Genomic DNA, 17,707 nt, shown 5'->3' on the forward strand with positions numbered 1-17,707 from the left:
AGGCTATCAGGTGGACTGCCTAGATAAACTTTTGCATTGTTCTTTCTTGATTGGAATTGGATTGCTTTTTTTAATGGGCTTTAGATCCAATACTCTTTGTTTCTGAGTATAACAACTTTGTGACTGACTGGAGACACTGATACTGTGAATCCTAGGTCATTGGTATTATGTTTCCTAACTTAGTTTAGTGGGAAAAAAGTTGCTCCTTTCTGCTTCTGTATCACCACATGAAATTTGGAAGTGTTTCATTATTGCCTCAGCCTTACAGTAAACCTAGAGTTTGGTTTCCTTACCTTTGCTGTCACGCTGCTCAGTGAGAACAGGCTCTAGAACATGCTGCAGCTTTGCCATCCACACAGCCCAGGGGTATTTGTACAAATACAAAGTAGAATAAAACATCCAGGCGGGTCCTGTGTCAAACAGGATCAAGGACTGTTCTGGTTGGAAGGTGTGGGGGAGTTCATTTAGGCCGCTGCTATGCAAGCTTTAGTTTTAACAGAAGTGTCCCTCCCCCCCACCTTTTTTTTTTTTTTGTAAACGAGCTTTAAGTAGAACTCCAATATGCAAAGTTTTTCTCTGGCTATAGTTTGGGGCCAGATACATTGGTGAACCTTCTCCCTTCAATACAGTAAATTTTACTGAATTTATTCAATAAATTCTGCAGAATGGTGTTCTGCAGAAACCTAGGGTTCCAGAGAACTCAGTTTGAAAATCACTCATCTAGTTCAAATTTTTCATTGAAAGAAGGTACAGGAATTGTCCAAAGTTATCTTACTGGAACCAAAATTCAGTCTTCCTTTGGTTTTATTTATAAACCAACAAAGTTTCTTCTTTTTTTCTTCTCCGTCCCCACATCCTCTGCCGGTTTCTTAGTGCCAAACATTATCCCACATCTGCATCTCCTGGTGCTTCTCTCCCTTGGGAACTGTGGTTCTCAGCCTAGATTTATCTCCTGTCTACTGTGGCTAAAGCCACAGGCACCCTGCATTAGAACCACAAACCCTCAGGAAATTTCTTCAAATTCACCTTCCAGCCATTCTCAGAACAGGCTCCCTCTGAGCTGCAGTTCATTTCTTTCCTCCCTCTCTCCTTCCCTCCACTCCCTCCCTTTCTTTTCTTATGACTTACTATGCTTCAGGCACTGTGTTATTCACTGGGTATATAGTAATAACTAAGACAAACATTGTTCATGTCCCTGTGGGAGAAACAAGCATATCACCAGGCCCTTATGCTGTGGGACAGGTGCTATGACTAGGGGAAGTTTAGGTTGCTTTAGGAAGGCTCCCAAGTCAGTCTTGGAGAATAAGGGAAGGCTTACCAGAAAAGGTCATATATAAACAGGGATCTGAAAGATGAGAAGGCAGGCAAAGGAGGAGCAGGGCTAGTGTTGTTCTGGGTCAAGAACAACTTGTGCAAAAGCTCTAGACGAGAGTTGAGGAAGAAAACAATCTAGAACCTTTAAGGATTTATAGGCCTTCTAAGGTGTTTAAGCTCTGTCTTGAGGCAGTGGGAAAGCATGAAAGCATGGTAAACTGGAATTAACTAGAGTAGATCTGCATTTTAGAAGTCTCCCTTGCCTTAACTGGAGTAAATTTGCATTTTAGACATCTCCCCTGCCTGCCTTAATTGGAAGTTAGATCAACACCAGAGTGTGGGAGACTGGTTAAACTAAAGTAGTGATGATGGGAGCCTAAATCCACATCTTTTCTAGTTCTTGACCAGGTTTTTGTCGTTTTGCACAGACCTTTGGTTTCCACAGACTCTAAATTATCTCCTTGGCACTCTCCTACTCTCTAAACTAGTTCTATCTAGCTCCTTCAAATCCAGGCCTGGCAGAGCCCTAGACCTTCTTATTCCCCAGAAAGAGCATTCAGACAAGACCAATGTAATGCAGACATCTTAGCAGATATTATGTGGCTTGGAGGAACCTGACTGGAATGAACACAGCCATTTGTCTTCATGGTTACATGTCAGAGTCACATTGAGTAGAAGAATACATGGACCTTATGAAGAGATTAGCCTGCTTTAAAGATACTATTTAGTGTAAGATGCTGGTTTTAAGTTTAATTGCAGATACCTTCATGTCATTTTGACAAGGCAATTGTGAAGCATAGTTTCTTTACTAGCAACCAAGATGTCAAGCTGTCTCCTTTGAGCTAGGCTATCATGGATGTCAGCAGGGAATCTGTTGGACTGGGCGTTGATAGAACCCTCTTTTGGTACAATGAAAGACCCCTTTTTTGGTATAATAGGCCCTTTGGTACAATAAAGAACATGTTCTAATTTGACAGAAAGAAGAAAACGGAGTCAAATTTTCTTTCTAAACTTTAAATTTATATTTGTTGGTTCCATTCGGTTTGTGTTGAACTGCCATTTGGCTCAGTTAATTCCAATTAACACTTCAGGGCAGATTGCCTTTGATCTGAAATTCTCTCATTTATGTTATACGTTTTACCATTTCAATAAGCCAAACAGAGTTTTGTTCCAGAGGCTTCTTTATTGCTGACAGTACTGAATGAGAGTTTGATGTGTAAGGGAGATAGAAGGGAAGTGTGGGTGTGCCTGTGCAGAGGATGGAAGAGTGAATCTGGAGACTCTGTGTCCAGGTCTTACAGATTATTACACCCATGTCTCCCTTGCTGACATTCTTTCCATTCAGCTGTTTGTCCCCCATCTGTCCGGAAGTCCAGGGAGCCTGGGTTCCAGCCACTCCACACAAGAAGGAAGGAAAGAACAAAAGGAAATAAATCCCTGTGCTATGGAGGCGTATTTCTCCAGAGCAGAACTTGTGTCCTCCCTTCCTGCCAGGCTCCCTGCCTTCTTTCCTCCTCTTGGTTCTGACTCCCCAACCATTTGACTGAAGCATCCCAATATTGTGCTGTTCATCATGTCTGTTCCTGTCCTGAATTTTATTGTGTAGTTGCCCTGCTAATTAATAACAATAATCAGAGCTATCATTTATTGAAGGTTTACTATGTACAGTGTTTTATATCTCTTCTCATTTAATCCTCATGTAAAGTTTATGATATAGTCCTCATCCCACTTGTAAAATGAGGAAATTAATGCTCAGAAAGATGAACTTGCTCTAGATTCCAGAGCCAGTAAGTAGCAGAGCTAGGAGTTGAATTTCCTCTGGCTTCAGGGTTCATGCTCTCCACCACCATTGGGACTATCTGCCTTTACCTGCCCTCATCCGCTGGCACATTTCTCTCCGCAATCCGGAAGGAAAGCCAGGAGGATTCACACATAACTCCTCAGAGAATCGCTTTGCTTTTATTCCTCTAACCTGGTCGAGGTCTTACTTGCTTTGACATTGAATTGCTAGGGCCTCTGTTTTCTGCAAGGGTACAGCTCCTCTCCTTAGCCTCTGTCACTATAAAGGGTTAGTTCTTCATCTCACCATCACACAGCACCGTTTCAGGGTCAGCAGCAAAAGGAGTACTTTCAGACTCCCTGGGGAGTGGACAGCCAAGCCTTCCTTTGACCCTGCAGAATTCCCTGCCTGTTGTCCCTGTGTTTGGTGATTTACTCTTCAAATCCATGCTACAGTTACATAGACAGTAGGGATTCTTGGAGGGCATGGATAAACAGAAATCCTCATGTGTAGAACATGGATATTAACCACCATGGAGTCATCTTTTAAGAGGCTGTCTTTGAAGCCCAGAGTGATATTTTTTTTTTTTCCAAGCAAAAAAAAAAAAAAAAAAAGCAATTTACACTTTTGGCAGCAATTTTCTGTCTTCTCTGTGCTATTATGGGAGATCTTGTGTTCACTCCCTCACAGATTGGCTCCTCAACTCCTGCCGGAGCCTGCTGAGAAATAATACATATTCGAAGAGAGGGGGTGGTGTAGGATCTTCTGCCTCAGAGCTGTTTTGTAGTGGGAGGAAGTCAGAGAGGGAAGGACCCTGAAACTCTTGTGCTCAGAGGAAAAAGGAGCAAGATCAATATGAAATCTTGATTTGCTATTGAGATTTTCTGTGCCTTTTTTTTTTTTAACTTAGAAGAAGATGGCTTTTTAATAGTAACAACCATATTTGGGACTTCTGTAGAATTTTTTTTATCTTCAGAGCTGGCTTTTATTCAGGCAGAAAGCTCCTGCTGAGATCAGTGTGAATCTGACCCATGCTGAGTCTGTGATCAAACAGGCCCTGAGTTCTGAAGGAGTAGGAGCTCGAGGAGAGTCAACAGACCTACCATCTATTCCTGGTCTGCCTGAGACTGACTGTGTGACCTTGGGCTAGTCATTCAACCTCATTGCCTCTTTGTAAGCTGTTTTTATTTCTCTGTGAACACTAGGCTTTCTTTCCCCTGCTCCCCACCCAGTTTTTTTGGCTAACATTGTGTGAAGGAATAGTCTTAGATCACTTATGGAGTGGAAGGAATCTGCCTGTGATTCTGTAATTTAGTAGATTTTTTAAAAATCTTCTCAATTTTGTTTCTTTAAAAAATTTTCTTGGGGCTCTATACTAGGTACTCTCCTGCCCCCCACCAAATAATAACCATGTGTTCTTAGATACCACTGTTTCTCTTCTTGACAATTTAGTTTGGAAACATAAAAGGAACTAAGTCAATGATACACTTAGGTTTCTTTTGTTTTCTGATTGCAAATTCCTGGTTTGGTTTTTGCATTGTCTTCATTTCAGAAGTCCTAGCTAGAAGCCAAAGAACATGGCTCTGATACTTGTGGCATGGAATGGAAATGTCAGGGCTATTTATTATATAGAAGTGAGATTCCAGCATCTAAGTTGGCCTTCAGCATACAGAATCTCCTGATCACATTTCCCTGTTTCAGAACCTGGGCTGACTTTGTTTACCCCTGCTAATGTCAGTTGTTTATCCTCTTCTCATCTAGACAAGGGATAAGATTATGTTATGCATTTTGTCACCTATCTACAATAAAAGCAAGCATCCTTTGCTAAAGTAATTGCTTTTCAGAAATTTATGATAGTCACTTTATTTTATTTTGTGCATTTTGATGTATAACCAGAGAATCCGTTTACAGCTGGAAAATTCTGCCAAGGTGCCTCTAGTTTGTGTCCATCTGTCTCACACTAGAGATGCTAGCTAGGAGCAGCCTGTTCTCCAACATCTGCCTGCCTTCTCTGGCTTTATAATGCTAAAAAGGAAAGGAGAAGAGAAGGCCCAGTAGAAGGGGCGTGAATATCATTTTGCAAGCCCTAATAGGTGCTCAATATGTTACCTAGTGTTGCAGAGAGGTTATATATGCAGGAGGTGGCACAGCAAATAAGTGGTAGAATGCATGTTCAAACTCACATCTCTGACTCAGTCATGTGGCCTCTTAATTGGGAGAGTGCTCTGGAATGAGTACTTCGGAGGTGGAGTAGGGTACAACGTCCTGGTGTGGTGGACCCTGAAGAGCAGGGAGGAGGAGGCTTTTCCGGTTGGAAGCAGTAGGAAGGGCACCCAAGCAGAGGGACCAGCAAGCCTAAAAGCTCAGAGGAAGAACACCTGTGCTGTGTGGGGAATGGTGAGCCCCTGCGTGCTTGTGCTATGGCAGGAGAGGAGACTGAAAGATGGTTGAGTCCACCTTGAGGAGGGTCTCACGTGCTATGCTGAGGTGCCAGAAGGTTTGTACTACCCCTTTGTCCTTTCTTCAGAAGAAGCAGACAGAATCCTCAATCTTACTGGTCTATTGCGTAGTTACATCTTGTGATTGTTGTGGGTGAATTGTCTGCTTTCTTTGTGCCTCAGTTTCCCCACCAAAATAGCACATCCTGTTACACTTAACGGACAAATATGCTGTGAAGCATTGAAAGTGTTCTCCTTTGGGGTTTCTTTTTTTATATGGAAAAACAAGCAACTGAGTTAAAGCAGCTGAAGAGGGAAACTGTTTGATTTGTATCTTATACCCCTATTTTGACAGCTCCTGCCTCCCTCAAATTTAAAATCAGGTTTGGCAAGTAGTTATCTAGTTCCTTCCAAATTAATAGAGAAAAGGAATCCTAAAGCCTCAACATTTTCCAAATAGATTTAAGACCAAAGGTATTTTTTAAAAGCTAGTTTAAGAATTAAATCAATGTTACTTTTGTCCCGGAATTAGATCTGGTGCTGAAGAGTCTGGCTGGAGCTGAGTTCTCTCCTTCCTTGTTTGTCTTCGTAGCCATTCTGGACTGGCTAAAGTCCTAAATTCCTAAACAGAATCAGTTTTAGGTAGTCCTAAAACTCCAGTCTGTGTTTTAAGAATAACTAAATTTGATGTCATTGCTTATGCCGCCTCAACTGTGGCAGCCACAGTGAAATTGTTGTCAGTGGTATCTTTGTCATTTTAGGAAAAACCTGCTGGTCTCTAGCATCTTCGCACTTCCTCCCAGTGAGTGGCAGGCAAGAGGTCAATAATTGCATTTTCCAAACAGCTTCCAAGGGTCCTTGCCTTTTTTTGTAGCTCCATGTGGCTGAACTGCTTTCGCCTCTATACCCAGAAACCCATAGCAGGCATCTGTAACAGATGCTGGGAGCAGAAACTGGTGTGTTTCTGTATTTTGGCTTGTTTGTTTGTTTTCTCTTTTAAAGATGATGTGAAGTTTAGAGTCACAAGTTTAGAGTCACAAGTTTAGGTTTCTTTAAAACTAGAACTCCAGGAAGGTAGCTTCAAAACATTAAGAGATATGACTGAAGGCTGAGATAAAACTTGGGTAGCCTACATGGTGAGATCTTTGCCAAGGACCAGTATTCATGTATGTGCCTGTGCTTGTTTGGACCTAAGACCTAACTATGAGTGGTTGTACATTCATAAAAGAAATACTTTCTTATCCACAGGCACGGGTTTCAGGAAAGAAAAGCACTTTCTTATATAAATGCCTCATCCTCCACACCCCCAGCACCACTACCAATTGCTCCCCGTAGGTTGCAGTGTGGTTGTAAAACGGAAAAGCATTTTGTATCCTTGGTGAGTACATGTCTCCTTCCCCTCTGGTTCCATCAATTCTATTTAAAGGAAAGTGAGATTGAGCACGAGGAACACAGCCCAGAGAAGGAGGAGCTGTGAGAGTTGTGGTGAAGGTCGGGAGAGAAACATCTGTCAGCTGTCCCTGGCTGCTCAGCACTTCTTGGTCTAGAAGCAATGGGGCCACATGCTGTGGCACCCCGGACCGCAGGGGCTGCCCCTCAGACTGGGACCACTGACAGCTGACCATGCTGCTGGCTTTGCCCTGACCTTACGGCGGCTCAGATGCGGTGGTGCTGCCTGCTTATAGGAACTAGACCTACATGGAGTCCTCGGAGCTTGAAAACCACTCCATGAGCTATAGTGATTCTGTTCTTCTTTTTACAGATAGGAAATTCACATTACAGGAGGTTATATGATTAAGCCATGGTCACACAGTCAGAAAGTGAGTTCATCAGGATTAGAACCCAGATCTCTCAGGCTTAAAATTCTGTGCTTTCAACCATTGCACTATACTGCCTTTCTCAGGAGATACAAGATTCGTATCTTCCAACATCTTGGCTAGGAGTAAGTGACAAGCCAACAGGGATGTGGCATTTTTATCAGGAATTCTTTTCATTTTCCTTGTTGAATGGCAAAAAAACAGTTTGCTTGAGCCAGAAGTTGAGATGGAGCTTGCCAGGAAAATGCCAGAGGTGGAACGAACCAGAACTTCTCTCCCCAGACAGGTAAACATGAGTTTACTCTCTGGCTTTTGTGGAGCCAGTAGCTGCCATCGCCTCTTCTAAAAGAGCCACTGTTCACCCAGTGGCAGGTGCAGGCCAACTGTTGTCATGGCAACGGCAGGAGAGGCAAGCATGTTTAATTCCAGAACTGATAATTAACTAGGGGGTGGGGTGGGGGCAGGGAGAGAAATGGGGGGGATAATTGTTTCAGGAGGAAAAAGTTAGCAATTACTGGCAAGCTGCATAGTTGAAAAGGCCAGGCACAGATGCTCCAGCCCAGCGTGGCCCCTAGAATTCAGCACTCACCCCCTCTGGTTGGGAATTCTTGATAAACTGAAAAGAAGGGTCAAGTCCCCAGCCAACCAAGACTCTTAAAGGAACCAGATGAGGAAAGAAGAATGTTACACCGAAGTGCAGGAGAGTCAGAGGAATGACTGCCCTAAACGGTGTCACCCAGCCAGGAGCAATCCGGAAGTGCCATCTGAGCTCTGTGGGAAGAGTTCATGCCGGGGAGAAAGCAAGCCTGTTTGGAGCTTCTGCTTCTGTGGATGGAGTGAGGGAGATTGGCTTATTAGAGAGGGAGAAGGACTACTCGTAGAGACGGAGCGCTTGTTGAGGCCCTTGACTGTTGTGGCTGATACTCTGTAAGCCCTCAGACACTCTAATACTGGAAGTAAGCTAGGGATGCCTGGGTGGCTCAGTCAGTTAAGCATCTGCCTTCAGGTCAGGTCATGATCCCAGGGTCCTGGGAGTCCCACATCGGGCTCCCTGCTCAGTGAGGAGCATGTTTCTCTCTCTGCCTGCTGTTGCCCTTGCTTGTGCTCTCTCTCCCTCTCCCCTGACAGATAAATAAATAAATCTTTAAAAAAAAAAGAAAGTAAGCTAAGTGTTCCACATGGATTATCCACCTCATTTAATCCTTACAGCAGCCTAATACGAAGGTATTTATTATTCTCATATCTGACTTTGATATATTAGTACCTTGTTCAAGGTCACAGAGCTAATGAGTCACTGTATTGAATCCTATTGTCCTATGGATTTCTGTTTATAAAATAAAACCTGTATTACTCTATAGGGAAGTCATGATCCCAATCTAGAATAAAATCAGACTTAAGTAGATATAAACAATTTACAGATTCTATTTATTCATTTGACAGCACAAGCAGAGGGAGCGGCAGGCAGAGGGAGAGGGAGAAGCAGGCTTCCTACTGAACAAAGAGCCCAGCCTGGGGCTCGATCCCAGGACCCTGGGATCATGACCTGAACCCAAAGGCAGATGCTTAACCGACTGAGCCACCCAGGTGTACCAGAAATAGTTTTCAACAAAGTCCTCAGAGGTTATATCCTAGAGTCTCAAGTAAGGACTGAGAAATGTAAGTTGGTGTGTAATCTAAAAACACATTTTAAAGAAACTTACTGTTTTCCCTCTTAAAACCAATTATAGGAAATAAAACTTGCCTGGTGCTTCTGGCTGGAAGGAAAATATGCATAAGGTAGAATAAAAGAGAAGTATAGGCTGATAATCACTACTTAAAACTATGAGTTTCCCCTCAATTTTCCAGAGGTTTAACAAACTCTAGTAAGCTGATGTTGCCTTTGCAAGTGAAACAATTAATATCAAAATTTGGGAGTTCGATTGACACAATAGTTATGCTGGAAAATGTAATTTTGTCTGCATAATAGAGGTGGGATTATTTCAAGGAGATCTCATTAATGTGCTGTTCATCAACAAAGAGCAGTGTAACCTTTCTCTTATTAGATTAATACAGGGTCATGATGCAAAAGGCTGTTGGAATAATTCTCAGTCTTTTGTTCTAAGAAAATAAATTAAGCACTGTCTAGAAGTCTGGATATGGAAATTGAAATCATTGAAGATAGAAGAACAGTGTGGCCAGTCTTACTGAAATCAGCATAACCTTCTTTCCTTTCTGGAAGTTTCATCCGTTTATCCATTTATTTAACAGATTTTACCAAGTAACCAGGCGGTTCTAGCTATTGGAGCTATAGTGGAAGTCAAAACCAAAAACAGTCCTTGTTTACATATAGCGATTGGTTTCTCTTCCACATGTCAGGGGCATACATCTGTTCTGTCTACTCAACTCTCTGCAAGCTTGAAGAATCAGCAACCTGCTTTAAAAAAATGCATGTCCCGTGTGGTTATAAATGGAAATCCCCCATTGTGAGGCTTCCCACACTGTAGTAGACTGAACACTAATTATTTGAATTGTTGAGTTACCCTTCTAAACTAGGGTTCCATTGTCCAGTAATTGTGGCACATGCTGTTGGCTGACCCACCTCTTGGACTTTCACAAGTACCGTGGTATAATGGAGAGTTTGAGAAGGCTTCTGATAATGAGAACTGTCTCTTTGTTTAGCCCAGCATTCCCAAAATTATTGCTTATAAGACTCTTTAAACCCCTGTCACATAAGTATACTCTAGTAGCAGTGTTCCTCAACTGGAGGAATGTATTCCTTCTCCACTATATGTGGAGACCTGCTGCTAAAAATTTGCTACCCAGAAAGAGGGTCTAAGATGTGTAAGACAAAATATTAGGAGTCCACACCTTTCAGGCTGAACTCTCCCCCTCATTGTACTTCAAATAACTGGGACTTTTGAACTATTATTATTGATATAATTTATTTCCAGTATAGTTGGAAGTGGAGTTACCAGGTGTACAAACAATTGAAGCTGATAAATGTTCCTGAGAAAAGCCTAGAAAGGGTCACTGGGATATATTTTTTCATTGACATGGGGAAAAAAGAACAACTTGGATGTCCATAATTTCATTAAAAGTAAGATATCCATCATAAGTAAGTTTTTTGTTTTCATCTTAATGTAACTCCTTTCACTTTTTAACAGAATGTTGTGGTTCCAATGTATACCAAGCACCCAGCACATTGCCTAGTACGAACAGACCCTCACATCCAGTAGCAATCATATGCTCATCACAGGTTTGAAGGAACTAAGAAAATACATGAGTATTTTGCCAACTGTTAAGTGCTGTATCCAAGGGTAGTGCGATTTGTTTCACTAATGATTATGGAAGTGTTCAGCATTCTATTTCAGAAATTTTCTTGATATGATCAAGCAATAATGCCAAATGGATTATACACCAGGATCACAGTATTTTTTATTTAAAGGCTGAGAGGAGCACCTGGGTGGCTCAGTTGTTTAAGCGTCTGACTCAGGTCATGATCTCAGTGTTGTGAGATTGAACCCCGTGTCAGGCTCCATGCTCAGGACAGAGTCTGCTTGGGATTCTCTCTCCCTCTACCCCGCTCATGTTCTCTCTCACTGTCTCTCAAAATAAATAAATAAATCCTTAAAGAAAAATAAAGGCCAAGAGAGGAAGGCAGTGAAACCAAGATGTCAGGCCTTTAGTAGAACTCTCTGTCCCTCAATTTCCTCATCAGTCATCTAGGGGCAGTGGTGCCCACTCTGTCTGTATTAAGGACCAAGTGAGATAATATATGTGAATGGTAGTATGTGAGAAATACAAATAAGAAATGGAAATGATGCTCTGTGCCCTTCAGAAGTTTAAAGCACCAAACAAGTGAAACAGGATTGAATGATATGAAGTCTTTTTATAATGGTATTTGTTAAAAACATAATTGTATTCCATCTTGAGGTTCATTTATTCATTTAAATAAGTAAAAAAAAAATGTTTTAAGATGAATGAATGAACGTTTACCAGCAGTAATGAAGGAAACAAGAAGATTGACCTTGATTTAGCACTTTAGAACTTATCAGGTGCACACAGAAATCTCATTTCCTTATTCTAATGACGGAGAGATGGTTTTGCTATCCTCCTATTACATAATGAGCAGATTGGATGAGAGTAGGTGACTTGTCTGTGGTCTCTCAGCTAGAGCTGGAAGTGGTGAGAGTTCGCCCCATTTGAAGTAAGGCCTTCTTGTTTACGTTCTCCACGTTTGTTCTCACAGCTCCTTTGGTTCAGAACATAACTCTTGTTCTCTCCTCCCTTTCTAGTGTGATTCTGCACTTGACTTCACCTTCTCGGTAAATGGTTTCATCATGTCTCAATATCAGTATTCAATATCTTGCTCTTCACATTCCATGTCCAATTAATCAGCAAATCCTGTCAGATCTGCCCCCAAATATACATCAAATCCAAGGACTTTTCACCACCACTCCCCCACCATCCTGGTCCAATCATATACTTACTCCCCTAGAATCTTCCTGCTTTCCCCCATCGCTGCCCTTTTTCACTCTCCATCCTCCCCACGTTGCATTCTTCACATAGATCCGAGAGACCTTTTAGGATACAAAGATCATAGAACTTATACATTCAGACTGCTCCAATATGAGTGCTGTCGTGTCTGGAATTTCCTTCAGAGTAACCCGAGGGAAAGGGAGCTTGTAAAGTACAAGATATGGCCTCTCCCTCCCCACATACCTGCCGCTCACCCCGTTGTCACTTTAGCCGCACTGCATTCTTACCCTTCCTTAAACAGGTGTGCTGTTCCTTCTGACTCAGGGCCTCCATGCTTGTGTTCCCTTCTGCCCACATGTTCATCCCCAGATCGTCAGACATAGCCTTTGCCAAAACACTACCTTTTTAGATCTCTGTTCCTTACCCTGTTTTGATTCTCTGCATACACTTTGATTTTTACTACATGAAAATATATTGTGTATTTAACATAGTATTTTCTTTCTTCCTCACTAGAAAATAAGTGTCATGAGGGTAAAGGCTTTGCTTTTTTCGCCACTATATTCTCAGTGCCTGGAACATCGTAGGCACACAGTGCTTTTCTTGAATGAACAAATAGCTCTGCAAAATCCATTTTCTGAGTTGTGGAGGGAACCCTGGTTTGGAATAGAGTCACTTAAGAGCCTTCTGAGTTTGTCACCTTTTCAGGTCGTTTACCTTCAGCTGTTTTTTGTGGGTCTGCTTTTGTTATCCACAAAACTGCGCAGAGTGAGGACAAGAAGGTCATAGGATTCAGAGTCGGAGGAGCGGGTGGAGAAGAAAGGAGCAGATGTATATGCACTCTTTGAAAAGACATGGAAGAGAAAGCTTGTGTGTGACTTTGAGAGCCTGAGCTGCTCAAGGGCAGCACTGGTAGGGGACTTACATGAATCCTTTTCTTCAGTGCTGCTCTGGAGCTTTGTACCCATAAGGCTTGCCAGAGACTCTTCTGGCGATGTTAACATCCTTAAGCCTAGGCCCTTTCATTCATCCTCAAAACCTGGCCTAAAGAACACTTTGCCCAAGCTAGAAGGTTCCCAAATGACTATCAAAATAATGCTTATGCATCATACTTTTTGCTTAGAACCAACTCCTCAAGCCCTTACACAGGGCTACCCTAATGATGGGAAAATCTTCTCTTGATTATGTTCAGTCTTGTTTTGTTTCTCTGAACACGCCCATGTTTAAATGAATGAGTAACCCTATCATTTCTCCAACCAGATCTAACCTTAATGCTCTTTGGAATGGGCAAGCCTCCTCCTTTGTAGTTAACAAATTGACTGAAAGGAACTGACCCTCTTGTCTCAAACACTGTTTGTTGACACCTCCGGCAGTTAGGACTCCTTTCAGAGACTCGTTCTCTGCTGTCTTTCTGCCCCTGGCCAGTCAGCCTTTATGTGGTCTTAGTAGTTCCAACATCCTTCTCCCATACCTCGCTGAAGGGGCCTTCTTGCTTCCCTTCCGACCCACATAAGCACTTGTCATTCTGAACCGTTTCTTCTCAGTAGAAGCTGACCAGTAAGGCAGTGAAATCTCCAGTTGTTGCAACTTGTGTCGACAGTTGTAGCATGAATCCTGCGGCAATGAAGGTCCTTTCCGAGTAAAATAGTTGTTCACACAAAAGAAGGACGGGGGATGGTTTGCTGGTGAAGAGGAAGGACTGGACTATCCTAAGAGCCTAACCTGTTGCTACTAGCACCTTCAGGTTGAGGGGAAGCAGTATGGCGGGGGGGGGAGGGGGTACGGGGAACCGTACCTCCTTCCAAAGCAGGTTCTGGAGCCAGCGTGATGGCGGAGACCAACAGTAACCCCAAGAGTTGTTTCCGTGGAGGAGGCCGTCTCTCTGAAGTGTGAAGCTGAGAGAATCATGCCTTCCTGCTTCCACTGTAGGTCCTTTCGTTCTTTCTGAACTGAATCAAATTGAAGTAAAGAGCACAGGGAAGAGTCAGCCTCCCTATGGGCCCCGCGGACACACCATCATTCTGGCTCCAGGGCTGCGCTCCGGCCCAGCGTCCCTGCCGCCCCATTTGCAGCGGCTTCTCTGGCTTCCCTCTAGTACTCTGCTGTTTTGGAGACTCAGCTGTTAGTCTGCTTTCTAACCTGTACCATTCCTACCTTTCCTTCAGGGTCCAGCTCTGTTCCCTCTTCTTCCATGAATCCTTCTTTGAGCCTCTCTTTGGTTTTTATGGTTCATCTGTGGACTTAGCACTTTCTTCCCTGTCTTGTAATGAGGTGCGTGCTCTGTCATGCCAACAGCCTATGAGCTCCGGAATGGCAATGTCTGTGCTTGATTTTTCTTTCTCTCAAACACACATAGCAGACTGTTACACTGCTTGCCAATGACATGCACGAGCAATATTTTGCCATGGTTCCAGACTTGGGAAATGCCTGCTGACCAGGACTCAGGAGCCCTTGACCATTCCTTAGGTAATAATGTTCGTGACCATCATAGCGGACACGGGTCGAAGGCTTACTGTGTGCCAGGCACTGTCCTAAGGGTGTTATGTGTCATGATTTCATTTAGTTCTTGCAATAGCCCCTTAAGGGTAGAGACTGTTACCATCCCCGTTTTCCAGATGAGGAAAATTAAATACGGGAAGATTGAATAATGGGCCCAAGGTCACACAGCCAGTAAGTGGCAGAGAGCTAGGGTTTGAACCAGAGCCATCTGGAGAGCCAGCTCTTTCTACTGCCTTCTCAAATCTCCATTGTAGGCTTATACTGAAATACATACATTAATAAATAAACAAAATTTTTAATTATTTAATAAGTAAAATTTAGTAAATGAAATTTCTCCCATGAACATCTGCTCTAATGCAGGGTTTTAACCTAATTGTTGGAGGCTAGTTTCTTGGCTGTTTTCACTTAAAGCTGCACATTTGCCCTGTCTGCTGTGCTTGGGCCTTCTGAGAAGGGCAGGGTTGCAGCAGGGAGAGCTTTGGAAAGGAGTAAATTGTGCTCTCAGGACTCTGGTAGGAGAGCTGCTGGACAGATTTGGGCAGTGCTCTTTTCTGTCCTTGGCCAGTAATAGGCTGCAGAGGTGCCCTCTGACCGTGGATGCCCATTCGCTTCAGAGCTGTGTGCACGTGCCTGAGGAGACTAGAGAACAGCAGCCCATCTGAGCCAGCCTCGGTGCAAGCTGCTGTCTGGAAAAGCCAGGGCAAAGTCAGATGTGTCCTCACAAGATATTTCCCAAGATGAACAGATTTTTTATTCTGACTCCTGCTTTTCCAGCTGAGGCCTGGCTGTGTCCTCTTTCTTCTCTTAAAACACTCTTTCTTAAAGGCATTTCTCTCCTTCCTGCCTTTGAGTGATCGGACTGACATCTGGGAAGAAGGAAGTGATCCCCTTTGTCAAAGGGTCTGTCTCCATCAGACCTGCAAGTTGTTTAAAATAAGATGATGCCGCTGGAGCTCTGAGTCAAGGTGTGGTGTGCGCAAGCCAGACTTCTGGCTCCCAGGGGACTAGAGATAAGAAGGTGAGCTCTTGCCCTGAATCAGCTATCATCAGTCAATAAACAAGTCTTTTCCTGAGTCTCACCCAGGTGACTAGGCTTGTGATACGATGCCAGTTGCTTACAGCCAAGAGGAAAAGGTGGGCGATAGTCAGGGTTATAATAGATGAGGACGTAAGACAACAGTGAGATAATACATCATTAGAAAGCCGAATGTATGTTTTAAACTCATAATTTTAAGAGTTCTCGGAATCAGTGTGATGCACAGGTTAAAGAACATGAGCTTTGGGATCAGAGGTTTGGGGTCTGAATTCCAGCTTTATCATCCAGTGGCTCTAGAACTTTAGTCCTACTACTTAAAGGACTTTGGTTTTCTGATCTGCAAGATGAAGATGCTGGTGGTGTCCAAAGTAAGGTTACTGTGAAGATTCATGAGATGATGTATTTACTCTTTAACAAAAATGATCTGTGGAGAGCCTTCTTTGTGCAAGGCAGTGTTGGGAGTGCATGGGGTATGCACTTGCACGCACGACAGGCATTTCCTTTTCTCACTTATCTCATGTCCACCGTGGATTAGCTTTAACTCTGCTCTCTTCTCCTCCATTCTGAGACCAAGGCTAAGGAGCAACTTCTGTGTGAAATGAAACATGCCAGCGAAGGGAGACAAGTAATGGCGAAACCGTCCACCCCCTCCCAGTAGAGCAGGGGATGCTACTGGGGCAGTGTGTGAAGTGATTTCAGATGCAGAGGAGAATCTTGGCCCAAACAGCATTGCAGTGATTCAGGTGAAAGATCTTGAAGTTCTAGGCCTGGGTAAGAGCAGGAGCACTGGGGAGAAGAGAATAGTTGGGGACTGCATGGCCTAGGCCAGGGAGATGGAGAGAAGGGAGTGAATGGGTGTATTGGAGGAATAAAGGAGAAAGCTGGAGCTAAATCAGGAGTCCTGGCTTCCATGCCCAGTGTGGCCATGCTTCCGTACGTGCACTTGGGCAAGTCACTGAGCCTTGCTGGGCTTCAATTTGAACATTTCTAAAACGAGAGGCCTGAGTCTGATGTGGCCCCTTAGGTTCCTTTCAGCCCTATTCCTCTATGGCTCTACGACTCCAGGGTCTTTGTCTCAGGAGATCACAGTCTGTGGGGAGCTGTGCTGTTGGGACAAAAGGTTGGTTTGGAGAGGAAGATGTGATAACTCCGTTTTACGTTAATCTCAGCTCACTGGATTATGTGCCTTTCCACTGTGCCTCTGCTCATAGCCTTTCCTTCTCCCGGGCTTTGTTATGAATCCAAAACAGGAGATAGAATTTATTTTTCATGTCCAAAGTGGGATCCGTGGACACACAGGGCCTTGAGGTCATGGGACTTATGGAGCCTTGTGCACAGTGTTTCTCCAGCATCTGTAGTATGCTGGCATCTTTATATGCTTCTTCCAGCATATCTCACGTTATGATAACCTCTTCACAGTGTCAGCCTGGGAGTCTCCTCAAGGAGAAGACTTATTTTCTCCTACCCCCATATATCCTCAGAAAAAGAAACTTCTGACAACTCTTCCTCTCAAGGGCACACTTCTGCCTCTCGTAGCCTTTACTTGCCCCCTCCCTTGGGAAGAGGGAAACTTGTCTGATTGGTGAGAGTCTGGCAGCCATTTGGCTTTTCTCTGTTGTGCAGGGATAACATGTTAACGATCACTGCATTGCAAAGACAACACGGGCATATCTTCCTCTCTTCTTTTTGCTTTCTTGTGTCACTTGGTTCAGGCAGGATGGCCTGTCCTTGCTCTTCTGCTCTCCTTTGCAGGAAGCAGATTAGGAAGGAATTGCCTCGGATGGACCCAGATAGGTCTTTGTTCCAACTTCTCCAGTAGTGACAAGATGAGTAAGTTAAGTCACTCCTCCCCTGGGATTCCGAAAACATTGACAGAGTGGCTGGAGTAGCCAGAGGCACCCCGTGTAGCCTCAGGCACCATCCTTCTCAGTCAGCACGGCATTTAATTGAGTCTCCATTAACAGAAGTAGCACCTTGATGGCCATTTAGCTCCTTAAGTCTTTGCTCTGCTTGTTTGAAATGAGAATACGGTGATAAGTGACACCATGGCCTTCAACAGAACACTTCTGGCATTGCATCGCAGTTGTTCATGACTTTCCAGCCCCCGTCCTCAGCTTTTCCAGGGGCCAAGCGCAGCCGTGAAAGAGGATACTGTTCTTCACTGTGCATCATAGGAAGTAGTTTATTTACAAAGCTGAGTTCCCATCAGCCAGTGTCTGCTTGACCTGGAAGCTGTGTTTCTAGGAAATGTAGTCTAGCTCTGGGTCTGGCATTTTAACCACTTCACCCAGAATGCTGGGTCAGGTGCCTTTTTCATGTGGTCATTTCAGTTAAATGGCTCCTTTGACTTTTCAGTATTGACTTTATT

The 17,707-nt window shown here is 43.6% G+C and overlaps 1 protein-coding gene across 4 annotated transcripts in view; it reads left to right on the forward strand.

Annotated features, from left to right (window-relative positions):
- TRIM44 (tripartite motif containing 44) overlaps positions 1 to 17,707 on the forward strand; it is a 106,319-nt gene that overhangs the window by 58,621 nt on the left and 29,991 nt on the right. The window lies entirely within an intron of this gene.

Source organism: Mustela erminea, chromosome 9, assembly GCF_009829155.1.
Source record: "Mustela erminea isolate mMusErm1 chromosome 9, mMusErm1.Pri, whole genome shotgun sequence".
Taxonomy (NCBI): domain Eukaryota; kingdom Metazoa; phylum Chordata; class Mammalia; order Carnivora; family Mustelidae; genus Mustela; species Mustela erminea.